Below are 26,912 nucleotides of genomic sequence, written 5' to 3'. Positions count from 1 at the left end.
CACTTGCTGGGCATCTGCTGGCTGGATCCCAATGGTTCGTCCCAACTGGGTCATTGCTGCCACACAGGCCTGAGACACCCAGGTAGGTCCCCAGACTTCACAGTCCTACTCCTGTCCCAGATCCAGCTCAAGGTTCCTCCCAGATCAACAACTTCCTGGTATTATTCACATGATGCTGCTCCCTGGGAAGGCACTGGGAGCAGTATTGCTCATTGACACTCAGGAGCCTCTTCCAGGTAGTCCTCCCTGCGATACCCTGCTTCCTGGCTCCACTTGCTGGACTCCTCAGTTAGCTCTTACCTAGTCGTCCATTCACGAGGCCGAGGAAGGAATGGCAAGGGGGTTCACCCCAGCATAGCTGCTTGTGTGCCAGACCTCAGCAGGTGCCCCACTCCCTACATTGCATTAAATGCCTCATGCACTGCTAATTATCAATTCCTCTTAAAGGTAAGAAAAGAGGTGCCAATGTTGAAGGACTTGTGCCAGAGGAAGCTTGCTTCCTTTTCCAGGGATGGTTTACCTTGTACCAGGCACACTACTGGGCATCCAGGGGAGGGGTTCTGCCAGGCTGGCTAGGAAGTAAATCCACCCCCTCCCCCAGGCCAGTCTGCGAGCAGGGGCCATGGGTCAGCAGCAGAGAACTGGGCTCTACCTGCTTGAAAGGAGTCCTGGGAGCTTCTGAGAGAAGGCATAAAGGTCCAGGCCTTGAAAGATACCCCCAACCTCCCCTAACTACAGCAGGCCAGCAAGCAAGCCATGTCCACAAAGCCCTGGTGTCCAGTGTGCGATTGCTACCACCTTTTAGGTAGCAAAGCAAGAAGCCAGTTGCTCTGCCAACTGCCCTGCCAATGACCCCACAGTGGCCAGGCCAGCCTGCCTCCAGTCCTGCCAACCTGGCCTGGCCCAGCCTGCTCTCAATCACAGCTAATGACCATGCTGCCTACAGCACAGGCCACCACCCTCCTTCAAGTGACCACACTGCTGCTGGCCCAGACAGTGGCTAGGCCAAAATCACAGCCGCTTGTCTTACCACATCCTCTGGCCCTATGCTGTGACCTCTTCCAGGGTCATGAAGGACACTGCAGAAAGCTGGAAACACGGGGTGCTGGGACACCAAACAGGACACAGAGGGGCTGACTCATCATAGGCCATACAATCTGCCTACCAGGGTAGAGCCCAGAGCCAGGGGTTCCTTCCTGGGCCCCATAGTCAACCTAGCCCTTTGGCCTAGGAAAGAAGGCTTGTACATATCCAGGCGTCTCACATGCAAAGAATGCTTTCAAGGTATCGGTGGAGTTGAAGACACAGGACATCTAAAAGCTGGTTGGTTGGCTATCCTTTCGGTGACAGAGAAGCACAGATTTCTGATTTAAATAGCTACAGGCCTGACTCCCTGCTCCCTGCTGTTTAGCTATAGGAACTTGAATAAGGCAGTGCACGTCTCTGAGCTCCAGTCTCTGGGAGAGAGCAGTCATTCTGTAGAGTTAATGTGAAGTGACTGTAAAGTGCTTTGCACACTAAGTACTGAAGGGTATTAGCTATTGCCAACATCATGATAGGAGGATTAACTGTGTGTGTGCATTCATAAACCATAAACTATCACTGCTATCAGTATGTGTTACTGTTAAGTATTAAAGATGCACAGGTGGCACCTCAAGAGGGTTGGATAACCTAGGAACATTTCTCAGGAAGTATTTGTGACCCAGGATGAGCTGGAACAGACAGAAAGAAGTGAGTGGAGAGGCAGGGATGTGACTGGAAGCACAGCCGGACAGCAAAGGGCTGGCAGGATGGCCACATGTGATGTGTTAAACAGACAGTGGTGAGCAAGGAGTCTGAAGTCCCAATTCGTGGATGGGACTGGCATGGGCTCAAACGCCATACCCAGGGCCTGGTCTTCCCCTTACAGGGGGGCTCTAAGTGGGACCTCTATTCTGTTCCCATTTAATCAACTTGTGCCTTCTGCTCACCCATGGCTAACCCCACATCACTACCCCAGGATCACTGCCCCAGAGTTTTCCCCGCCCTGCCTGCCACACCATACCATCTCTCCCACCGCTGACCTACCTACCCTGTGTTCCCAGTGAAGTACCCCTTCACTGACTACCATTTCTACCCTGTGTTTTATTCATGTGACCCCCATGCTCACGCTGAACAATTTTGAGAAGTGAGAGCACTGCTATGATGATTTTACAGAGGGGGAAACAGTGGCCTTGTATGGTCAGCTGTTTGGGCCCCATTCTCAGAGTGAGCAGGTAGTATAGGTAGGGTTCAACTTTGACAACAGGATGCCTTACTCTACAGTGAGTTGCCTCAAACTCCAGTTCAGAGACTTCCCTCTTTCTTCCCATTACACTGATCCTGCAAGGTCTTCCTGACCATCCTCCCATCCCCATCCCCCACATTCTGGAACCAGAGGCCCCACAGCACGATTCTAGGTCAGCTACTGTGGTTCCCACTGTTGCCTATAGGTCCTTCTGGTTCCTCAACAGGAGAGAGCTGGGAGAAGAATAGGTTCCTCTCTGTTAGGTCCCCTCTACACACACTGCATAACCCAGAGTCAGGCACAAACAGGAGCTACTGGCCTCCTCTGGTGGGGCGGAAGCTCAGCAGAGCCCAGCTATTTCCCTAGCCTGCCTCCCAGTGAGGAGAATGATAAATTATTCACTGCACCCTGTGCCTAGGGAGGCCAGACAATGGGCCAAAAGGAATGGACACCAGTGCCTGCCCCACAGGAAGCCACAGTGGGTGTGGGGACTGTCAGAATCCAGAGCCCCTTACCAGTGGTCCCAAAGACATTCTAGAGACACAGAGAGGTGGTACAGGGGAGTCTGACCAGCCCAGGAACCTCAGTTAATCACATTGAGGTCTCTGAGCCTTCAATAGGTCTAACCTCAAGCAAATCTGGGAATTTCCCAGACTTTCAGGTCAAAACTCCAGCTTCCTTTCCTCCTGGGGAAAGGAAATGGATGTGTGGCCAGGCACTGTGTATTCTATAACTCAGTCCTGGTGGAGAAGGTGTTCCATTCTCACAGAGAAGTAGAGAGCTCAGAGGGTGATGTGGGGGAGGGGGGCTGTGGGCAGAAGCAAGGCAAGTTTCTCACCTGCCTGGCTTTACTGATCACTGCCCTGCCCACCCATCCCTTAGGCTCCAGCCTGCCACTTAGCCCATTTGAGTTACTTGAACACATTTGGAAGACAGTTGGTGCTCACAAAATTCTTGAAGCAAACTCACAGCAGCCCTGGGTAAAAGATTTCACCTCTCTGAGCCTCAGTTTCCTACTCAAGGTAGTCCCAAATAACAAGCCCTTCTTGGGCAAGCCCTGCAAATTCCTCAGCACTCCACTGTTTGCTTATGGGATCCTCTTAGTACCTGAGCCCATTTTCCAAGTGAGGCACTGAAAGGAGACTCCCCAGCCTTGCTCTGCCTCGCTCCAGGTTCCCAGGCTCCTTCCAGCACACAGGGAAATGAGATCACAGGTGTGAAATTAGTTCATCAAAGAGGAGCTCTGTTTAGATGCAAGGATTATTATGAGGATTTGAATCCTCAGGCAGAGGTGAGGGAGGGGGAATCCCAAGCCCCTTAGTCACCTTCTAGGTTCCCTCAACCCCTCCAGCCCCCAAAACAAGCTTACAGTCTCCGGGACCCTGTACCACCTCTCAGGGGCTTTCCAAGGTGATTTCCCCAAGGAGCCCAGCACAACAAAGATTAGCTAGTCCCAGCCAAGGCCACAGGACCCAGACCAAGGCCATATGCCTCCCCACTCCCCACCTAGGACAAGAGCCCACAGAGTCAGTGCCAAATGCTCTTTCACAACACCCCTCTCCTACATGACCCGACCCCAGAGGCAGCAGGAGGAACCCTCTGCCTGGGAATCAAGACACCTGGACTGTGTCCCCAGGCCTGGCAGCATTAAGGCCTGGAGGAGCTTTCCTCTCCTGAGTCAGAAGGGTCTTGCAGGATCCTCTAAGACCCAGGTCAGGCTTTGATCTGGGCCCCAGCCCCAATCACACATGCACACTGTAGCCTTATACATTTTCACCCCAACCGTATACCAGGGGTAGGGAAAACCCCAGCCACAGACCCAAAAGGTGCCAAATGGAAAAGGAAGAGGACCCCTTGAAGTCTTCTTCAAGTCTACTTCTGGCTCAGTTACTCACTAGCTTTAGTACCTAGGGCAACTGGGCTGTCCCCAAGTCTTCACTGTCCCTATTAATAATGTGAAGAAGGGGAGGTGGGTGAATTCTGAGGGATCACAAATCTAGCTTCCACAGGACTCTGGTTTCCCCTAACAGATAAGCAAGCACTTTAGGAACTCCAGCATGTCTTGGGGACTCTGGAGTCTGGAAAGCAGTTGTTTCCCCATCCTGGACCCTAGGGAGAGACCCCTTGGAATTGAGAAGCTTCTCACCTCTGCCCTCAACACTGAGTCACCTTTCTTGGGATGTAGCAGCCATGCCCCAGGAGTGGGAGGCAAGGAAAACTACCTCTTTAGGTTCAAGATCAGCGCTTGGAGCTTGGATGCCCCGTGGAGGCCCCACGGTGCCAGGCTCTTGGCTTGTCAGCCACTCACTTTCCTTCTCATCTCCCTCTTCGCTCTTTCCCTTCTCCGTCCTCCCCAGTCTTATCCCCAGCACAGGCAGCAGCGTTCCTCAGCCCTGCCATGCCTCAGTTTCCCCGTCTGTCAAAGCCCCAAGCAATACAGAACAGCTATCTCTGGAGTTATGGGCCTTAGATGAGGGTCCCTATGTGCAAGGGCGGGGCACCGACCTGCACACAATGGGCGCTCAAAAAGTGCCGGTTTCTCTCTTCTCCCTTTCGCGCGCCCTCTCCTAACCAGTCCCACTCTCTGCCGGGTTCCCTCCATACCCTCTGTTGACCCGCACCCGGTCCAGAGGTGACCGGGACCGCTCCCGCAGCGCATCCGGGGCTCTCACCTGCAACCTCGGCTCTCCGGGAGACTGGAGCAGAAGGAGCCCCTGCTTTCTCTCCGGGACAAGCACGGAGCCCTTAAGCCCAGGACGGAGGAAGGTGGCAGCTTGGGCTCGAAGCACCAGTCCAGGGGTTCAGTTCTTCTGTCCTGCCGGCCTGGGACCCTCCTCGAGGGGCGTTGGACACAGGCTAGGATTTCTCCAGCGCCCGCAGTTCCAAGTCTGAAGCAGCTGGAGGTTCGGTTGTCCCGGAGCTGGAGGCTGGGTGCGTCCGGGGTCTTCTGCACTCGGGTCCAGGAGCTGGCTCCACCTTGCAATGACCCCCGGGCGGAGGGCACACGGGTAGAGATGGGTCCGTATGGTGGGTCCAGGGGCGTCCGTATCGGCACGCGGGGTAGAGGCCGGTGCTCTGGACCGCGGGGCTGGGAGAGCGCGGAACGCGGGACTCGCACAGGCAGGGCAGGGCAGGGCAGGGCAGGGCAGGCGCCGGCGGGGAGGATCGGCGGCCGGAGCCCCGCGGGGAAGTCTTTCCAGGTCCCGACGCTGTACGCTCTGCACTCCGGGGCTGACCTCAGCGCGGGGCTGACTCGGGAGCTCCCGGCCGCGGCTCCACTTCCTCCTCCTACCCGGGTCTCGCTCTCCGCTCGCTCAGCCCCGCGCGGCCGCGGCTGCCTGCGCCGCTGTCATTCTAGCTGCTCACCCCCACCCGAGCCGCCGCCAGAGCCGAAGGGTGCCGAGGCCAGCCGAGCCCTGCGGAGGCAGCGCCCGAGCGCCTGAAAGCTTGGCCCCGCCCCTGCCAGGGTGGAGTCATACTAGGCCCCGCCCCCATGCCGCGGACGGAGGCGGGGCAAGCTTCGGCTCTGCTCCCTGGGTCCCCCGAGCCGTGGGGCGGCAGCCGCCAATCAGAGAGTGGGAAAAGGGCGGAGCTCTGCGGAACGTGGACTGTACCTCGGACAGGGCGGTGCCGAGCATGCGGAGGTGCGTCTGAAGGGAGGACAATGGAAGCTCTTAGAAAGCCGGGCTGGGGAGCCGGCAGCCTGGAGACCGCGATGGAAGGAGAGGCCGGAGGGAGGGCTGAGCTGTCCCGGACCGCGGCCTGAGGCCTGTGAAGGAGGCAGGGTAGAGGCAGGCGGGGAGGGGCCCCCAACCCCGCGGCTAGGGCATCCCCGGGCAGCGGAGCCCCGGGGCGTGGTGTGATGTTGCCGCCCTCTCCTAGGACGCGATGAGCAGAGCTGAGATTTGAGTGCTGTGAAAGGTTCAGATTTTAGGAAGCGGTGAAAAAGAAGTTTTTGAAAATAAAGAGTGGATCTGTTTTCCACACTTCCCGTTTCTCAGCGTCCTTCGGCACGGAGGAGCATCGTTGAGTTTCTAAAATAGGAACGGTGGTATGTGAGGACAGTGCGCCTCGAATCGTGACGTGTCGGCTACTCAGCCCCCTCGCTTCCTTGGCTGCCGGAACTGTGTCCACATCCTTTGAGCCCCTCCCCCGCCCCCCGCCGCTTTGGTCGCTGAGCAAGAGTGATGGGTTTTGATGTAATACTGAATGTTGGGTGTGCGCGCGCCGGTGGTTCGGAAGCCACTAATTGGCCTGGGGAGCCTTGGCGGTACAGTACAGTTTCTTCCGTAAGCCTCACGTGGATCTTACTCGGTGGAACCCAGTGTCACTGCTTGGAGAGACCCCGTGATGTTCCCTAGGTTCCAACCAATAGTACAGTAATTCCACCCACCCACCAGTAATGACATTCTCCTGTCAGAACTATGCGGCTTTGAAAGGTTGCTCCAAGCAGGCATTGTGCATACCTGTAATCCCAGCACTTGGGAGATGTCAGAGAAGGGATCAGGAGTTCACGGTCACCCTCATTTACAAAGTAAATTCAAAGCCAGTCTGGGTTGCAGGGTGTCTCACAAAACCAAATGGTAACAACAATAACAACAAACTCCAGATGCTGTGGCTTGACAGGAAAATGAGTGAGGAACCAGGTAGGAATCAGGCAAGCAGTGGCCAGAGGATGGATGGACAGAATGGCAAAGGGGACAGCTTGTCCAGTGAACCCCTCTGAGGATCTCTGGCCTGTACTGGTTAGCAGAGGCTTTCCTGAGCAGATGACAGGAAGGCAGAGGACAGAAGGACTCCTGGGGAAATCCTGGAAGCAGGAGAGAGCTATGCTTTATGGAAGTCAGTGTGGGAGCATTTAGAGAGACAGTCTTAGGTTCCTCCTGTGACTCAGAGCACAACTCTGAAGAGTCCTGAGTTTGGACTCATTGCCAGAGGACAGTCACGGGAAGTTTTAAAACCATCGTTGATATGATGGGTGTTTTATAGGAAAGCAAGTGACATGAAAACATATAGCCCGTGGGGTGTGTGGGCCTGTCTCTGATCCCTCACAGTACCTGGGAGCCTGGTAGGAAGAACCAGGAAGGGATGGACAGAGACAGATGTTCAGACACCCTTCATCCAGGCCCAGGCATGAGGGGCTGGAAGCTGGACTCAGGTAGTAGAGACTTGTCATAGTGTTCTATGACCAATAGGTGATTTTTGCCTGTGTTGAACTTGGTGATGGTGCTAAGCTCCCTTCAACCTGCTCCCTCAACTGAGAACCTTCTCTAGCTCTGAGTTGGCAACAAGATTAGGCCCTGAGTCCTTAGCCTGTGTTGTAGTCCCTCCATTTTGCTTTGCTGTAGCTGGCCTTGTCCTGTCACCTCTTCTCTCTTCCCCCTAAGTCACATGTCAGTCAGCTCCAACAAGTGAGGTGCATTTTCTCTCCAAATAGTTCTTCCATGTGGCTGTTCCTGTAGTCTTCCTTTCCCTCCCTCACATCCCTTCCTTTCCCTCTCCTCTTTTCCCCCTTTTCTTTTGAGTTTATTCCTACTTCCCTGCAGGACTCTGCTCGCTTGTCCTCTTTGCTGATGTGTCTCAAAGCCTGGCACACAGTAATCATTGAATGACTCTGAGATGCTTTCCTGAACCCCCCGGCAGCCTACCTTTGGTTTAGCTCCCTTGCCTGGAAGGTTCTTTAACTGTCCCAACCCCGCCCTCCCCAATGGGCTGGGAGCTACTCTGTGACAGTGTTTCCTCATCCACCATGGCCCCTCCCATGCCTGGTGGCCCTTGAGAGACCTCAGTATTGGGAGATGAATGAATGAGGTTGTCTGAGAAGAGCTGCCTGGCCATCTCTATGGGGACAGACAGCCTCCTTAGGGTCAGATGAACAGAATACCAGAAAGAAAAGGAGCTTTTCAGAACATAGCCTCCTCCGTGACTCCTGAGGCCCGCTCAAGGTCACCAAGAGGTGACCAGCACTCAGGACTCAAACACCCACGTTCACCCTCTGGATGCCCCTCTCTCTGGAGGAGAGAGAATCCACTCATATGGGGCAGTCTGGCCTTTTTGGGGTCAGGGAGGCCCCACAATGACAGGGGCATGATATGGGGGTGGCTTGTCAGGGAGGATGTCAGTACATGCACTGGCTGGGAACCGATGCCTCAAGGCTGACAGGAAACAGTGGCCTTCTGTGTACCCCACTGTTCCTAGAACTTTGTGCATCCAGCCAGAGGGGTTCAGAGAAGCCCTGTAGCACGTCAGGCCCTCTGCGTTCTCATTCCAGATGGTTACTCGCTTGCAGGCTCAGGGTTATTGGTCACTTTGCAGTCTTTTCCTAAGTAGGCCTTAGCATTGAATAAAGCTTTTGTCTGCTAAATGTGTTCACACTGCACGTGTGATGGGTAGGCACAGTGCTGGGTGGGGGTAGGAGTTACTGAGGCGCAGCAGGCAGCCATGACGTGCCTTCTGGCAGCTCTCTGTCTGGTGGAATTGGGCTCAGCTGAGTTCACCAGGGTCTGGAGATTCTTGATATTTTTCTACCTTTCTCTTTCCTGCCTGCATGTGACCCTCTCTCCACAAGGCAGACTTTTTCATCCCTCAAGGCAGAGCAGACAGGCTGGCTCCTTTGAGAAGCTTCCCAGATTCTCCCAGTGGACAGAAAAGGTTTGGCCCCTCTCTTGGAACTTATCCCCATAGATTGGGCTGGTAGTGGATCAGTTTCTCTACCCTTTTATGAGTTACTAAGGGCAAGGGATGGAACCTGATTTCCCACTGCCCTGGGATTGTGTGTCTCAGACACTCAACTCTCTAGTATGTCCTGGACTGAACCAAGTTCTGTGCCAGACATTGGAGACCCATCTGGGACAGTTCTCTAGGAGGAGCTGTTGGTCCAGGGCTATCTGCATTGTACCTGTATGCCAAGTTCTCTGCGAACCCAGGGGCTACCCAGTTAGCTGGGTGGGACAATAGCATTGTCATAGAGAGAGCACTTGTGTTGGGTACCTGTGGTGGTTAGTATTGACTGACTGTCAACTTGACAGGATCACCTAGAAGACTAACCTCTCAGCATGTCTGTGAGGGAGTTTCTAGACTGGGTTAATTGAGGTGGGAAGATGGGCCCTAAATATGGGTGGCACCATTCCATGGACTGGGGTGTCAGACTGAATAAAAAGAAAGCAAACCGAGCACCAGCACTTCTCTCTCTGCTTCCTGTCAATGCAATGTGACCAGCTGCCTTGTACTCCTGCCATCAGATTTCCCATGATGGACTGTACCCTTATACTGTGAGCCAGGATGAACCCTTCCTTCCTTAAGTTGCTTTCATCAGGTATTTTGTCACAGCTCAAGAAAAGTAAATAATACAGTACCTAAAGACATGCAGGACTGTTCAAGACAAAGAAGGACACTAGTCCTAGAGACATGAACATGGGAACTAGAAGATGAAGGGTGGAAAGTAGATGCATCTGTAGAGCAGGAATGAATCAAGACAAGAAACCAAGGTCGTGTGGTGGCACAGTTAGGGCATAGACCCTGGAGCCAGATGCCAGAGCTGGATTCCTGACTCTGCCTGTATTAACTCTGTGATCTCTCTGTTTCCGTATCTGTAAGATGGGGACTTACCTCATAGGATATTTCAAGGAATCAAGTGAGTTCATTTTTCTTAGGCATGTTGATAGATGGTGAGCTCCACGTGGGGCCTTCATGGATGTGTATGTCTGTGTGTAGCTCACTGAAGGGAAGTAGAAGGCTTCACTTGGACAGTCCCTACTTCACCCATACACAGCACTAGGGCCTCTGAGGGCCCCCAGCCTGCCTTACCACCTCCCTGACCCTCTGTGCCCCCACTATAACTCTGTAGCCTTGGCACCACAGTCTGTGAAAAATAGAACCGTAGGGGCTGGTGTTATACACACCCAGCACACCCATGGAAAACTTCACAGCCCAATTTACTGCCAAAGATCAGGGAGAGAAACTGAGAGGGGTAGGGAACACCAGGCATGCAAGCATCTGAGCCCTGGCCTACCTTAAAGGCTGGTGGATCTGAGTAAGAGGGTGTGTTGAACAAGAACTGGACATTTTACTGGGGGCGCAGAAGGCACCATTAGTTGCCTGGGGTGGAAATATTGTGGAGAGTGATGCTGCGGGTTTGGGAGCCAGACCCACAGCCCAGCCATGATCCCTTAGTGCCTCAGCTTCCCTGAAGGCAGAGGTTAAAAAAAATGGCCCACTTAAAGGTGGGGAGGTCTAGTGCTCAAACAGCGATCAGATGGCCTGGATAGGGCGGGGTCACAAGGTCAGTTCTATGGCACTGAGGAAGATCAGAAGATGAGTGGCTGAAGAGGTGGGCAGGGGAATATATTGGGCTGCCATGCTGAGAGCACAGGGGGCCACAGAGGTGGCTTGACTATCTTGGAGGAGAGACTGAGGTAAGGAAACAGTAGGGGTGTCTTAAGAGAACAGGTGATGAGGAGAGCTGAGGGCCTGGCCCAAACCTGGCTGTGGCCCCAGTGGATGGAGGTATCCAGGAACATTTGAAAGAGGCCAAGATAGAAGGATCTCAGGTGACCTTCAGAGTTTAGCTGGGTGATGGTGCCACCTCACTGGGTGGAGAGCTGGTAGGTGGCAGGCCCAGTGTCAGGTGACTTTGAGGGGCTTTGAGAGACATGGGGTCTATGGACCTGAAGCTCAGGAGACAGGCCAAGCCTCAGAGCTACAGCCTTGGGTGGGGATGGACAGCTTTTGGGATGAGAGCAAGGTTGGAGGGTTCACCAAAGGTGAAGCAGGAAAACCAGCAGGGAAGGGCAGTGGAGAGTTTCACTCAGGGAAGAGGAAGGAAGTATAGGAAGGGGCTAAGGAAGTCCGGGATGAAACATCCTGGGTGGGCTGTCAGGACCGTGGGTGATGAGAGAGAAGGATGTGAGTGGAGACTGAGGTGGGAACAGAGGAGTGCTTGGTGATGGGACAGCCCTTCCAGAGCAGCTGACAAAGGACTGCATGTTAGGATGGAGCTGGAGGAAGAGGCAGAGGTGGAGGACTGAAAGCTGGACACTGTGTGACAGAGGAGGTTGGGGTAGGAAGTTGACCTGGCACTGAAGAGAGGCAGTACTAGGGCAGCGTTGTTCAGAGATGGAGGACCAAAGAGGAGACAAGGACAGGTGAGGAGGATCGATAGGACCCCTTGTGTCTTGGGACAGAGTCAGGTGTCTTTGGGAAGTCTGTGTCAGGTTAATGAAGCCTGGCTCCCTCTTCTCCTTCTGGATCCCTACTCACACTCACCTGGAAAGCTTAGGGACCTTAGGTTCCTCTCTGACTGCCATCCTGGCCCAGGGATCCTGACCATACACTGACTGACCTTTCCCCAGCACCCTTGGCCACTCATCAGAGCAAGCGTTACTTTGAACTAATTACAGGGCTGTTAGTCCCTGGACAAGATTCCTTGTCAGACCTACTTTAGAGTCCCCAGCATAGGGCATGGGTCACACACAGCAGGTGTGTAATGACTTGACTGTAGAATGCAGTTGCTTTCATTTGGCTGCCTCTGCTGCCACCTGCTGCCTAATAATGGTTACTGCAATATAAGTTCATGTGCCTGCTGGTTCTCAAAGTTTTGGTTTCAGGATCTCTATCACACCCCAAAATCTTGAGAATTCCAGTGAACCCTGATTAGTGGGTTTATATATACTGACATTTACATTCATATTAAAATGGACACATTTTAATCTTTATGTAATTTCAAATAATGAACAATCATGATTGTCAGTGTAACAACATATTTGAAGCCAGTGAGATGACTGAATGGGTTAAGATGCTTGCTGTCAAACCTGGCAACCTGAGCTCAATCCCTAGGACCCACGTGGTGGAAAGAGAGAACTGACTCCGACAAGTTGTCCTCTGACCTCCCCATGTGCAGTGTTGCAAGAGTGCGTGTGCATATGCACAAAATAAATATTTTTGTTTGTTTGTTTTACAGACAGGGTCTCCCTGCAGCCCCACCTGGCCTGAAACTTGATACATCGACCAGCCTGATCTCGATCTCACAGAGATCACCTGCTTATACTCCCCCTCCCCCAAGTGCTGGGATTTAAAGGCATACATCACCACACCTGGAACAAAATAATTTTTTTTCAAAGTAAGAAGAGTGACTTTTTTTGTATGATGACAAATTTCCAAAATGCTTAGTTCAACAGAAGACAGCTGGATTCCCATCATCCACATCCAGTCTAAACCTGTATTTTGTCTTTTTGAAGCTGACGAAAAAATACAGGTTTCCAGAGTATACTTGGAAAAGGAGTCTCATCTTTTCAAACAACTGTGACTGTTCCTTTTACATACTAACCAGAACTCCAGTAAAGGCCATATCTTGAAGTTAGTGGTGATTACAGTCAAAAGTATATTAGTGAAACTTCCACTGCATCAAAATCCGACTCTACTGCACTGTTGTTTTTAAGACTTATTTTCTTATTTTTTATTTTATTTTTAATTATGTGTGTGTATCATCTGTGTGTAGTTATGTCCACATGTACCCCAGGAGGCCAAAGGCATCAGATCTCTTGGAGCTGAAGTTATGGGTTGTTGTGAGCTGCCTGATGTGAGTGCTGGGAACACAAACTGGGTCCTCTGCAAGAGCAGTACATTCTCTTAACCTCTGAGCAATCTCTCTAGCCCAAGATTTATCTTTAAAATTTGTTTATGTGTGTGTGTCTTATGAGTGTATGTGCTCATGCATGTCAGTGTCCAGGGAGGCCAGAAGAGGGCATCAGACCCCCTGGAGCTGGAGTTACAGGCAGTTGTAAGCTGCTATGTGAAGTGAGTGTTAGGAACTGAACTCAGGTTCTCTGCAAGAGCAGCAAGTGCTCTTAACAACTGAGCCATCTCTCCAGCCCGCTATTGTACTTTGTATCTTTTATCCAAGTATGATGTTAAAACATCAGGCATTGGTCCTTTGGGAAGAAATGCAGGTCTTCCAAATATTGAAGTATATACTGTTTTACAAAATCCTATTCACTGCATATCACCATACACCTCACTGAAAGCCACCAAGCTCACAGCAGTAACACGTTTCCCCAAATTCTGATTTTTACTTGAAAGCTTGAATTTTATCATTAGCAAGAAGTGCTATCACTTTGCTGGAAACATGACAGATGCACTTCATTCATTTTTGAGAATATGTGTGCCAGACACTTAAATCTTTATAGCTGTAATTCAATTGTCAGTATTTCTTTTAAGTGAAAATAGCATGCCATGAAAAATGTGACCAGTTCAGCTCACAGTTCAAACAACTACAGGAACGCTTTTCCTAAAGACAGTCGTCATAATGCATCCTGTGTGGTGAAAAGTCCTTTGTGATATATCCCATGCTGTGGGGCTGGGGGTAGCTCAGTGATAGAGCAAGGGCTTAGCATGTTCAAGGTTCTGGGTTCCATTGTAGCAACAGAGGGAGAAGGAGGAAGTGAGGAGAATATGTATTAAAGACCCACTGAAAGGGCAGTGAAACAAAAAAGGGCGGGGAGCAGGAAGGGGTGGCATGTGATGACTTCCAGCACAGTTGCTCCTGTACAGTCAGGGAAACACATCCCACTGACAAAAGAAAATGGTGTTTTTGTTTTCTTTCCTTTCTTTTTTATGACATAGGATCTTGCTATGCAGCCCAGGCTATCCTCGAAACACCATTCTCCTGCCTCAGCCTCCCTTTCACATGTGGGAATTACAGACCTGTACAGACCTGACTTTGAATGACGCTTTCATGTCATATTATTGTGAAAAGAACTTGAGGGCTGGCAAGATAGCTCAGCAGGTAAAGGTGCTTGCCACCATGCCTGATGACCTGAGTTCAGTCCCTGAAACCCACATGGTAGAAGGAGAGAAATGACTCCAAGTTGTCCTTTGACCTCCATACAAGTACTAAGGCATGTGTGCACACTGGTACATACACACACACACACACACACACACACACACACACACACAAATAGGATGAATAAATGAAAAAAATTTTAAAAGATCTTAAAACCAGGCAGACAGATCTCTGTGAGATTGAGACCACCCTGGTCTATGTAGTGAGGTCCAGGCCAGCTGAAGCTACATGGAGACCCTGTTTCAAGACAAAAAAAAAACAAAAACCTTAAACCTCACAGACAACCCTACAATGTCTGCTGTGGAATGTATAGTGGGCACTGATCGTTTTCATCTTGCCAAAATGAAACTGTACACATTATGCAGGGACTCCCCACCCTGCTCCCCAGCTCTTGAGAACCACTGTTCTGTTTCCTGTCTGCCTTCTCCTACTCTGAGTGCCTCATCTAGGAAGAATCTCTCACGATCTGTCCTTTGTGTCTGGCATATTTCACTCAAGGTTTGTCTAAGTTGTGGCGTGTGTTTGTATTTCCTTCCTTTTTAATGCTAAAGAATGTTCCATTGTATGTATGTCCCCCTTTTCCTTACCCACTCATCTGGCTCACTCCCGCCCCTTCTCTACTCATTGTGAACAGTGTTGATACTTGTGTGCAAATACTACTGAAAGACTCTGCTTCTAGTTCTTTGAGGATATGGTCATAAGTGGAATTGCTGGATGTTTTTTACATTTAGTGTGTGCATATCTGTGTGTCTGTGTGTCTATGTGTGTCTATATGTGTGCCTGTGTCTGTGTATGTATGTGGGCCTGCAAGTGCTAGGCACCTATGTGGAGGGAGAGGACAATTTTCAGGAGTTGGTTCTTTCCTTTTACCATGTGGGTCCCAGGGACTGAACTCAGATTTATCAGGTTTTGCAGCAAGCACCTTTACCTACTGAACCATCCCACTAGCCCAGAATTGCTGGATCGTATGGCTAATTCTGTTTTTAATTTTTGTATGTGTATAAGTGTTTTGCCTATAAGTATGCAAATGCACTCATGTGTGCAGTGCCTGCAGAGGCCAGAGAGGGCATCAGTTCCCCTGGACCTGGAGTTATGGACGGTCGTTAGCCACAATGTGGGTTCTGGGAACTGAACCCAGGTCCTCTGCAAGAGCAGCCAGTGCTCTTAACCACTGAGAGATTTCTGTAAGCCAAATAAACTCTTCCTTCTAAATGGTCCCTTGGTTACAGTGTTTTGTCACAGCAATAGGAAAATAACTAATACACCTCTATTTTCAACTTTTGAAGGAACCACTGTATTGTTTTCCACAGCAGCTGTATCCATTTTACATTTCTGCCAATGGTGTACAAGGAATCCAGTTTCTCCATATCCTCACTACAGTATTTTCTGCTTTTTTCATAGTAATGACCCTTGTGGGTGTGAAGTACTACCTCACTCTGGTTTTGATTTGTATCTTTTCATGTGCTTATTTGGCAATCATTATATCATCTTTGAAGAAATGTCTCTTGCCCTTTAGTATTTATTTATTCTTTTTAAAAAATAAATATAGGCAGGCAAATCTCTGTAAGTTCAAGGCCAGCCTGGTCTACATAGTGAGGTCCAGGTCAGCTAGGGCTACAGGAAAAAAAAGTAAATAGAAGTAGTTTTCTTAGCACATTTCTTTATTTGTCAGGGGTGGGTGGTGCACATACCATGGCTCATGTATGGAGATCAGAGAGCAACTTGCAGGAGTCTGTTCTCTCCTTCCTGTGTGTCCTGGGGATCAAACACAGATCATCAGGCTTGGTGTTAAGCACTCTTATCCTCTGAACTGTCTTGACAGCCCTTTATGAGACAGGGCTTGTGTATTCCAAGCTGGCCTTGAACTTGATATGTAGCTAAGATGACCTTGAATTTTTTTTTAAGATTTTATTTTTTGTGTGTATGAGTGTTTTGCCTGCATGTATGTTAGTGCACCTCATGCATACCTGGTGACTGTGGAGGCCAGAAGAGATCCCCTGGGGTTAAGGACAGTTATTAGCCGCCACGTGGGAACCAAATCAGGGTCCTTTGCAAGATCATCCAGCCCTCTTAACTGTGAAGCCATCTCGCCAGCCTTTTTCTTGATTGTTGATTGATGTGGGGACACCCAGCCAACTGTGGGTGGGGCCATCCCAGGGCAGGTGGACCGACACTGTATAATAAGGAAGATAGGTAGGCCGGTTAAAAGGAGCAAGTCAGTAAGCAGCATTCCTGGCTGGTCTGTGCTTCAGTGTCTGCCTCCAGGTTCCTGCCTTGAGCTCCTGCCCTGGTTTTCCTTGATGATGAACTGTAACCTGTAAGCCAAATTATCCCCTCCCCCCTGCCAAATTGATTTTGGTCAGTGTTTTATCAGGGCAACAGAGACCAAACTAGAATAGATGGGAAGAGCTATTCATTTGCTTATCCACTGCTTCCTTCCTTTTCCTCATCTTTGAGTTTATCATGAGTGATTCCTCTGTGCCAGCGTTACTGTTGCACTGCCACAGTGGGGAGCTCTGCCTTCGTCCACTCAGGTGCAGTGGAAAGATGACATTCAAGTAAACATTGAAGGAAAGGACAGAAACAAAGGCCTGAGGCAGTCACGCCTGCTGAGTCCACAGGACTAGAAGGGAGGGAGTGACTAGTGAGGTCAGTGAGATGAAAGGTCTGCCTCGATGGTCACAGAGGCCAGCTCGTGGAGGCTATGGCGGGAGCATGACTTTTTCTCAGTTTGACAGAGTTCAAGACAAGAGGGTGTTATAGTTGACTGAAGGGTTAGAACAAGGGGTGAGGCAGAAAGCAGGAAGATGGGGTACAGCAGGGGTTGGTGGTCAGTGGCTCAGATCAGACAGTGGGGATGATGGGTCAGGTAGTCAAGATCCTTGGATGTCTTTCAGAAGTAGCATAGGACTGGGGGGAAGCTGCACGTGTGTGAAGGGCCAGAAGAGAAACTCTCTGCCTGTGGAGGGCCAGAAGAGAAACTCTCTGCCTGTGGAGGGCCAGAAGAGAAACTCTCTGCCTGTGGAGGGCCAGAAGAGAAACTCTCTGCCTGTGGAGGGCCAGAAGAGAAACTCTCTGCCTGTGGAGGGCCAGAAGAGAAACTCTCTGCCTGTGGAGGGCCAGAAGAGAAACTCTCTGCCTGTGGAGGGCCAGAAGAGAAACTCTCTGCCTGTGGAGGGCCAGAAGAGAAACTCTCTGCCTGTGGAGGGCCAGAAGAGAAACTCTCTGCCTGTGGAGGGCCAGAAGAGAAACTCTCTGCCTGTGGAGGGCCAGAAGAGAAACTCTGGTGGTGTTCATAGGCGCCATCCACCTTGTGTTTTGAGGCAGGGTCTCTCACTTGGCCTAGAGCTCATCAAATAGGCTAGGCTGGCTGGTCATCCAGGCCCAGGGATCCACTTATCTCCATTCTACACCCCCGACACCATCCCCTACCCCCCACCCCATGGCTGAGCTGAGAGCTCAGAATGGCCCTTCAGATTTGGATTAGCACATGCTGAGCCTTGGGATATTATGAGCCAGAGATGCCCCTGCCCCTTATTTCCTAGTCTTAGCTCCGTTCCCCTGTCCCTTCTCTCCTTCTAGGCACCCAGGATAGAGTATGCTGGTTTCAGACACATAGCCACTGACTTTCATACATTGGGAGAAGGTCAGCAAATGCTAAAGGGAAAAGAAGTTCACATTTGCTGCATGCTTCTGAAGTGATCCAGGCTCTGTGCTATGCACTTCCGATGTCCATACCCTCCTTCCTCCATGGTGACAGCACTCCCAATTTGTTCCTGAGCTTAATCAAAGAGTACAACCAGGTGTGGTAACACATGCCTTTAATCCCAGCATGTAGAAGGTAGAGGCAGGCAGATCTCTGTGAGATGAAGGCCAGCCTGGTCTATATAGAGAGTTCCAGGCCAGCTGTGGCTACAGGAAGACCCTGTCTGGAAGACCAAAACAACAGTCTGAGAGAGAGAGAGAGAGAGAGAGAGAGAGAGAGAGAGAGAGAGAACATTCCACAGACTCTTGCAGCTATCTGTGGTTCCAGGACCAGAGTTAGAATGAACGGAATGTAAGGAGAATTGCTTTGTAAGCAAGTGCCCTTAGAGAGACAGGCATGCACATATTTGGTCCTTTTTCTGTCTGCAATCAGGAAGATGGATATGATGGCTTGAGCTTTGGTTGTCATCTTGGTCTTTGGAGACAAGGTCCACACCCTCAGGATGTAGAAGCCAGGAGCTAGAAGGTGCCTAAATGCTAAGGGATTAATGAAAGAGCCCCCACATCACCCCTGGACCATCTATTTGCAGTTATTTATCCATAAGGAACCTCCTTATTCTAGCCACTGTTATTCTGGGGTTCTCCTACAATTGAACCCTATAGTAATGCTTTACCCTTCCTGAGTTGTCTCATTGTCATCCTTGCAACATCCCTGCCAAGTGGATGTGATCTCATTTTAAAGAGGAAATGAAAGCGGCTCAGAGATGTTAGGCAAGTGACCCAAGGCTGTTCACCCACTATGAAATGGGATCAAACCCTGGTTACTCTCATGGCTGGGCCCTACTTTTTTTTTTCTTTTTCTTTTTTTTTTTTTTTTTTTTTTGAGACAGGGTCTCCCTGTAGCCCGAGCTGGCCTGGAACTCACAATGTAGACAAGGCTGGCCTTGAACTCACTTAGATCCGCCTGCCTCTGCCTCCCCTCCCAAGTGCTAGCACTAAAGGCGTGCACCACCATGCCTGACCTGGGCCCTGCTGTTTTTATGATGCCTAAGGCTATCACACCCAGGCCAACTTGCGCATGTCACCAATGGGCCTGGACCCACTGACATCCCTTGCTCTTTCCAGTTGTCCTTCACCCATGGTCCTGAAGTCTCCACCCCTCCACCAGGCAGCGGAATGTTGCCTGATAACTGTTGCAAGGCGACCCTCTGTTCCCTTGTCGGGACTCTCTCTCAGGACTATTCCCATTTCAGTCTTAAAAGTCCCATATCTGGTATTTCTGGGCAAATCAATCAGATGGACCTGAGCTGTGGCCTAGTCAGGACCTGCCACAGTTCTCACAGACAGCCACAACCTGCTGGTTCCCAGTCATTTGCCGCCATACTTTACTAGGAGCCTCTGGACTCTGGCTAGAGATTGAAGCATTAAGAAAAATGAGGCTTGAACAGGGCATGGTGGCACATGCATGCCTTTAATCCCAGCAATTGGGAGGCAGAGACAGTGCTGGGCACATAGTAGGTGCTCAGAAAATCATTCCACAGTTGGGTATTAACTCAGCTCTTCTTCCATGAGCTGAAGGCAGATCTTGCCCACAGCATACAGTGAGGTATTGCCAGAGGCTGATTGTTTGAATGATGTGGGAAGATGATGGAAAGTGCTCTGTGAAGGGGCCACTGATCGTCCTACAAGCCACAGCAAAGGGTGCAAGGAGAAAAGCTTAGAACAGGTGATATGGAACTTCATTTTAGTATGTGGATGGTGGACTAGGAAGAACAGGAACAGAGGTGCTGAGGTAGGAACTGCAGTCAGGGCAAAGGGAGGAAGGTGGGAAGTGAGTGAGCTGAGCTGAGCAGAAAATGGGAAGGCATAGCTCAGCTGAGGAGGGTCCCAGACCTCCTGCTTTTAAGCGTCAGTTCCCTAGTACTCTGGATGAGACATTGTGAGGGACTTAAAATGAACGAGGTGTTCAATTTTTATTTCTGGTGAACACACCTGGTTTACTAGGACCAGCTGTGTCCTACAGAACCCAGCACAAAGTGGAAATGCGGGCTTCTTGTTTAAAAAATTACTGATTGTGAGACAGGGTTTCCCTACATAGTTGAGACTGACCTGGGACTCCCAATGTATGCCAGGCTGGTCTCGAATGCTCAGTCATCCTGCCTCCACCTCCACAAAAGTTGGGATTCCAGGAGTAGGCCACCATGCCCGACTTAAAAATAACTATGAAGGCCAGGTGTGCATGCCTGTGCACTCTGGAGGCAGAGGGAAGTGGATCTCTATGAGATCGGGACCAATCTGGTCTACATATCAAGTTCCAGACCAGATAAGGTTACGGGAAGATCTTGTCTCAAACAAACAAACAAACAAAAGTAACTATTAAAATTTAAGATGGGAGCGAGAGAAATGACTCAGTGGTTAAGAGTACTTACTGCTCTTCCAAGGACCCTGAGTTTGGTTCCCAGCACCCATGTCAGGCAGTTCACAACCACCTGTAAATCCAGCACCCTCTTCTGACCTCCTCGGGCACCCAGATTCATATGCACATAATCACACATACACATACACACACACATAATTTAAACCAATTTTTTAAATCTTAAAAAAAAAAAGGATTCAAGATGGGGGCTGATAAGATGGCTCCGCTGGTAAAAGTGCTTGCTGTGCAAACCTGAGTTTGATCCTCAGAACCCATGGTGGAAGAACAGAACAGACTCCTGAAATTGTCCTCTGACTTCCCCCACACATTCTCTATGACATGCATATGCCACTACCACCACCCCCAGAGCCAAGAGAGAGACAGACAGGTAGACACAGAGAGACTAATAATAAATAAAATAAATTGTAAAATAAAAAATAATTCAAGATGGTGACGGTAGAGAATGACACCAGTACAAGAAAGTCCCTGCACAGGGTTGCCAGCTTTAGAAATAAAAATCAAACACATAGTTAAATGTGAAATTCAGATAAACAATGGATGATTTTTTTTTTTTTAGTTTGGATGTCTGATACCACATTTGCAACAAAATGTTTCATTGTTTCTTGGAAATTCAACCTCACTTGGGCATCCTGTATTTTCTCTAGCCTTGCTACCAGGTAGCACCCGCCTCCTTTATCTGGGGCTCCTAGGAGTGGTTTCCCACCTGGGAATATGGAGGGCTTGTTAACACCTAGATCATTAGACCACACCCTCTAATTTTCTGGTTCATAGGTCTGGTATGTGACCCAATAATTTTCACTTCTAACAAGTTCCAAGGTGATGCTGATGAGGTTGGTCCTGACCATATTCCCAATCACAGGAAAGCAAGAGAAAGGCACAGTGACCCAAAATGACCACCAGAGGGCAGTAATGTCCACTGGTCAGGCCTCTGGACCCGCCCACTGTCTTGGGGGATGGTCCCCTCACCTCATTCTCTCCCCCCTCCCAGGGCTCTGGGGATGACAGAAGTATGGTCAGCTCAGTTCTTACCATTGAGGCCTTAGGTTATGCAAAGGAAGGCAGGTGTGCTAACAGGATTGTAGCTGGCGCTGGGGTGAGGGAAGCCCAGGGAACAAAGCTGGCAGAGGAGGCTGGAGATGGAAGGATTCATACAAGTGGAAGTGGAGAGTCAGGATGAAAAACATTCTGGGAACACCATTGTACTTGAGGGGAAGGAGAGAACTGAGTGGGGGAGGGAGAGCCAGCAAGGCTGGCAGGTGTAGGATAAGGCTTTGGTGCCAGACCAGGAGCTGGGCTGCCTCCTGAGGGCATCAGTAAACCCCAGAAAGCTTCTTACTAGAAGGTGTGTTAGAATGATTTACTGGCAACAGTGCAGAGGAAGCTGGAGGCTAGTGAGTAGGCAGGCAGGTGCAAAGGTCAAAGAGGAGGTGCCAGGGCGCAAGGGCGACCGTGTCATCCATCTCTGCATCCATGCGTCCATCCCTGCATCCACGTGTCCATCCCTGCATTCACATGTTCATCCCCGCATCTGAGTGTCCATCCCTGCATCCATGTGTCCATCCCTGCATTCACATGTTCATCCCCGCATCTGAGTGTCCATCCCTGCATCCATGTGTCCATCCCAGCATCCGAGTATCCATCCCTGCATCTCTGTGTCCATCCCTGCATCTATGTGTCCATCCCTACATTCACATATCCATCCCAGCATCCAAGTGTCTATCCCTGCATCCGTGTGTCCATCTCTCCATCATCCATTGCATGCATACATGGAGTACTTTCTCTAAGCCCAGTTCTAGGTTAGTGCTGGCTGCTGACTTGTACTGGTGATAATGAAGGCAGACAGTTCCTGGTTTATCTGAAGAGCTTACTCTCAATTGAGAAGGCTACCATCCAAAAGCCAGTGTCATAGAGAACTGGCCATTTGTAGCCATGGTCCCTGAAAGATGCCCAACAAACCAAAAAGCAAGGTCTGGGCAAAGTTGGAGGTAGGATGAGAAGTGGGAGACATCTTGAAGAGAGCCCCTGACCTGAGCACTCCACCCACAAAACACAGATGACTCATTCAGCAGCCCCTGACCCCCTCCCTTGCCATAGCCAGGAGCCAACAATATGGCTATTGAAGCTTCCTACCACTGCCCAAGGCCAGCTTTCCTGGCCCATCCTCCCTTATCCACACAATACTGACCTTCACTGAGGAAGAGAAAGCAAGATTATACTCAGGTACCAGGGGCTGGATATGCCCCTCATTAGTCAGTCTGGCTGCCTGGCCCAGAAGATTACCCATAGGCCCCTTCAGGCATCCAGGCCTCTTGCTCTGAGCTCATGAAGTGTGATAGCTAGGAGCAGGGGATGGAGGACATGACCTTGAATCTCCTTGAATATCCTGAAGCTTAGTGTTCCTGGAGTACACCACAACTATGCACAGAGGTCTCATGAATGGGTTGATTAAAATCAAGCTGATTAGAGCCTGATTTCTAGAAAGCTGGCCTTATTGTGGCTTCTAGAGTGTGCCTGGGTCGCTCTAGCCTTGGGCGCCTTTGCACTTCAGCTTTCAAGTTTCAGTTGGGGATGCTGGCCTCCCACCACAAGGGCGGCACAGGATTGGCTTCATTAGTAGGAGAATGAAGGCTCTTCAAAGATGCCTGTGCCCTCATCTTTGAAGCCTGGAAATTCCGTCCCTTGCATGGTGAAGGGAGTTGACGTGTGATTAGGTTTTGGATTTTGAGATGGGTAACCAATGTGCTCAGAAGAGTCCTTAAAAGAGAGTGTCAGAGAAAACGAGCTAGGAAAGCAGAAGTCAGAGAGAGGGGAGGCTGGACAAACATGCTGCTGGCTTTGAAGGCTGAAGCAGAGGCTGTGAGCCACAGAGCCACAGAGGCCTGGAAGGGCAGGGTGGAGGTTAACTGCACTGCCAACTTGACTGGATTTGGAATCGCCTAGGAGATATAGGGCTGGGTGTGTCTATGACAGTGTTTCCCCCTTGTGGGCTGGAGGCCTGAACTTAATCAAAAGGGAAAGGGGAAGCGAGCTGAGCACCTGTATTTGTCTCTTTCTGCTTTCTGACTGCAGACACAGATGTGTGACAGCTGTGTCACACCTCCACTTCAGTGACTTCCCCCCATGATGAACTGTATCTCCTCACACCATGAATCAAAATAAACCTTCCCTTTTTTATTATTTTTAAAATATTTTATTTTTTATTTTATGCAAATGAATGTATTGTCTGCACGTATGTAAGTGCACCCATGTCATGCAGTGCCTGTGGAGGTGTGGAGGTCAGAAGAAGGTGCTGAATCCCCTGGATCTGGAGTTATGGATGGTTGTTAGGTGCCATGTGTGTGCTGGGAATCAAACTCAGGTCGTCTGCAAGAGCAGCCAGTGCTCTTAACTGCTGAGAAATCTCTCCAGCTCCAATCCTTCCTTTCTTTAGTTGCCTCTACCGGGTATTTTTGTCACAGCAACAAGAAAAATAACGAATACAAGTAGATTCACCCCTGGAGAGCCATATTTAATATTCTGTCCTATAGAATCTTAAGAATAAATTTGTTTTGTGGAAGTCCTCAGTTTATGGCAAGCAGTCCGATATTTGGACTTCTCCCACCTCTTCCACGTGCCTTTGTCTCTCTCTGATGTTATCATTATTGTGTTTGTTTCTTGATTTGAAACCAGCATGGAGGCCTTACAGGCAAAGGCTGGTCTGCTCACTCTTACATTCCAGTTCGTAGAACAGCACCTGGTCCATAGCACATCCTCAGAACGTACTTGCTACATGAAAGAAAGAATAAATAAAGAACTTAATGGGGCTCACATGTACTCAGTTCTTGGGCATGGGAGAGCCTCAGCTGAATGGGGGAGCCACTTCCCCAGGCTCTGGGGAGGGGAGGGGGTCTCTGAACTGCTAGAAAGGAGGGAGAGAGACATGGAAAGTATGGGAGGGATGTGTCCTGATGAGCTGGTGCTGCAACAGAGCTTGTGCCTGAGCAGTCCAGCTTACAAGGCCTTTCAAACCAGTAGGTTTGTTTTGTTTAGTATTGTCCCTTAGAGCAACTTGGAGACAAGCTTTTAAGAACCATTGGGCTGATGAGATGGCTTAGTGGGTAAAGGTGCTTACACCAAGTCTGACAACCTGAGTTTGAGCTCTGAGACCCATATGTTAGAAGGAGAGACTGACTCCTGTAAGTTTTCCTCTGACCTCCACACATGTTCTTTTGTGTATATGTGTGTATATATACACATATAAATGTTTAAAAAAAAATATTCTCTAGGCTTCACAAATGACCCTGGGGCTTGGGACAGTGATTTGAGAGGTGAGGATCATCCAGGCTTTGGCAAATGTGGGCCCTGAGCACTCAAAGGCTTTGCCTGTTCCCCAAAGCCTTCCCAGTGTCTCACATAGGTTCCTGAACTCCTGTGCTTTGATAAAACCCTTTAACCCCTCAAATGTATCTCAAGATTCCTCCAACCCTAACCACCATGTGTCCAGCTCTCCTTTCCTTATTGTCCCAACAGCTCAAAGGCCCCAGCGTGGGGCCTGGGCAGGATTAGCCAAGTAATCAATTTAAAGACAGTGCCAACAAGCAGCCTTGGTAACACAGGTGCCAACATGAGCCTCCTGATATCCTCTCTGGTGTGTGTGGCTGAGGAACCCAATCCAGACCTGTCATTCCCAGACTACTAGAGATGCAGTCTCCTCTGCAGCCACACAGTAGGGAAGGAATGAGCACACAAGGGCTGGGGGCAGTGATGGGCATCAGATGATGCTCCTTTGAAACCAGGCATGGTGGCACACCTGCAATCTTGAGCCAGGCGTGATGGCATTTGCCTTTAATCCCAGCACTCGAGAGACAGAGGCAGGAGGATCTCTGAGTTTGAGGCCAGTCTATATAGTGAATACCAGGCCAGCTGGAGCTACAGGGAGACCCTGTCTCAAAAACAAAGGCCAGTCTATATAGTGAATACCAGGCCAGCTGGAGCTACAGGGAGACCCTGTCTCAAAAAAGAAAGAAAGAAAGAAAGAAAGAAAGAAAGAAAGAAAGAAAAAAGAAACTAGGCATGGTGGCACACCTGCAATCCCAGCACTTGGGAGGCAGAGGGAGGGGGAGCAGAAGTTCAAGGGCACTCTCTGCTATATAGGGAGTTTAAGGCCAGCTTGGGATACATGAGACCCTGTCTAAAAAAAGGAAGAGGAGGAGGAGGAGGAGGAGGAGGAGGCAGTCTCTATCCTTTCTCTTGTTTTATGGGCTCAGACTGGTCTCCTCTGCCCTCTGGGAGTCACCCCAACACCAACACCACCACCACCCCACCCCCTGCCTCTGAGTACTCATTTACAATTTTGTGCCAAGTAAGGAGATGAAGAACCTGAATCCCAGAGGGATGGGGACTTTCCCAAAGTTCCACACAGATGGCCCTGCTCTGCTCTTCAGGAGGCTCCCTTTCTCTGCCTCCCCATCAGGCTCTGAGAGTTCTGAGCCACGGGGAACAGCTGTGGCCCAGCATCAGCTGTGGCTCCCTCCTCATGGTGTATTTTCCTTCCTCCCCCTCCCCCTCCATTGTAGTTTATCCACAGCAGGATGTGGTATTGCAGTTTAAATGAATGAATACGATCCATATAAGTCACAGATAAATGTTAAAAATGAGTTTGAGAGCTCTCTCTCTCTCTCTCTCTCTCTCTCTCTCTCTCTCTCGGCAGCGACCCGCATGAAAGGCGTGTTTCCCTGCTGAGAACAGACAGCCTTTGGGCTGGGAAGCAGTCCCAGGCGCCAGCATGCTTTAAGAGCCACTTCCCCCCATCCTGCTGGAACCGCTGGGTAGCAGCCAGCACAGCTGCATCCCCTCTACAAGGCCTGCAATGATAGGCTCACATTGCATCAGCTTGGCCTGTCTCTGTGCAGCTCCAGCCTCAGCAGCCAATGGGGCCTAGCCGAGTGTACAGACCCCAGCTCTGGCCCACCCCACCTACCAAGGATCTCCGGAAGACTGGTCCACCCATCTGGGGAGGAGGAACAGGGCAGAGCTGCTCCATAGCATCCAGCATGGCCTTCCTTTAGCTCTGCCTCCACCAAGAGCCTTCTGGCCTTCGCTTTGGTTTCCCCTCCTAGGAACTGTGGAGGCTTCCCCATTCCCTGACACAGGCCTGTGTATCCTAGCCTCAGTTTTTCTCACTCAGTCTTGCTTGCTCTGATCCAATCTTCCATCTATAGCATCCATTCCCGTCCTGTGCCATCACTCCATTTGGGCTCTCATCCTCAGTGCCAGACACAGGCACATCCTACTGGATGTCTCCAGCCTATAGACAAGGGAGCCCAACACCTCCCACAGCACCCCCTACCCGATCTCCATCTCTGTGAAGGGACCACTTGCCACCACCTCCTTGCCCAGGCTGCACCCTAGGGAGTCCTCCTCCCTTCTTATCCTCCTCTGGGCCTCCAGGCCCAATCTACCACCTCACATTCCCTAACCCTGCAGGGTCCAACTTCCAGCCTCCTTTTCTGAGCTCTTGAGTGATCTCTGATTTCTCTCTCTCTCTCTCTCCCCCTCCCTCCCTCCCTCCCTCTCTCCCTCCCCTCTGTCTCCATGCAGCAGCCTGGGCTGGTAGGAAATAGGAAACCTGGCCAGAGGTACTTGCTGCCTGAGGCTCCCACCCAGGGCTGCAGTAAGGCAGC

The 26,912-nt window shown here is 50.4% G+C and overlaps 1 protein-coding gene and 1 long non-coding RNA gene across 4 annotated transcripts in view; both read right to left on the bottom strand.

Moving 5' to 3' along the window:
- The window catches only part of Gdpd5 (glycerophosphodiester phosphodiesterase domain containing 5), an 85,298-nt gene extending 80,243 nt beyond the window's left edge, over positions 1–5,055 (bottom strand). For 2 of the 3 annotated variants that reach the window (XM_017800894.2, XM_008844239.3), the window contains exon 1: positions 4,939–5,008. The gene's annotated coding sequence lies outside the window, so the exon portion shown is untranslated. Of the gene's footprint in view, positions 1–4,938 lie in introns of all 3 variants that reach the window. The other variant, XM_029568841.1, reaches the window with a different exon arrangement.
- Positions 5,056–16,001: 10,946 nt separating this feature from the next.
- On the bottom strand, positions 16,002–26,449 carry LOC115072210. The gene is made up of 2 exons (XR_003851278.1): positions 26,210–26,449; positions 16,002–16,281 (listed from the first exon to the last, which is right to left on the bottom strand). It is a non-coding gene; the product is annotated as an uncharacterized LOC115072210 (long non-coding RNA).
- Positions 26,450–26,912: the final 463 nt, after the last annotated feature.

The sequence above is a fragment of the Nannospalax galili genome, unplaced genomic scaffold (assembly GCF_000622305.1).
Source record: "Nannospalax galili isolate Female #2095 unplaced genomic scaffold, S.galili_v1.0 scaffold278, whole genome shotgun sequence".
NCBI classification, from domain to species: Eukaryota; Metazoa; Chordata; class Mammalia; order Rodentia; family Spalacidae; genus Nannospalax; species Nannospalax galili.
Note: the sequence above shows the minus strand (reverse complement) of the source record. Positions and strands in the feature narration are given on the sequence as shown.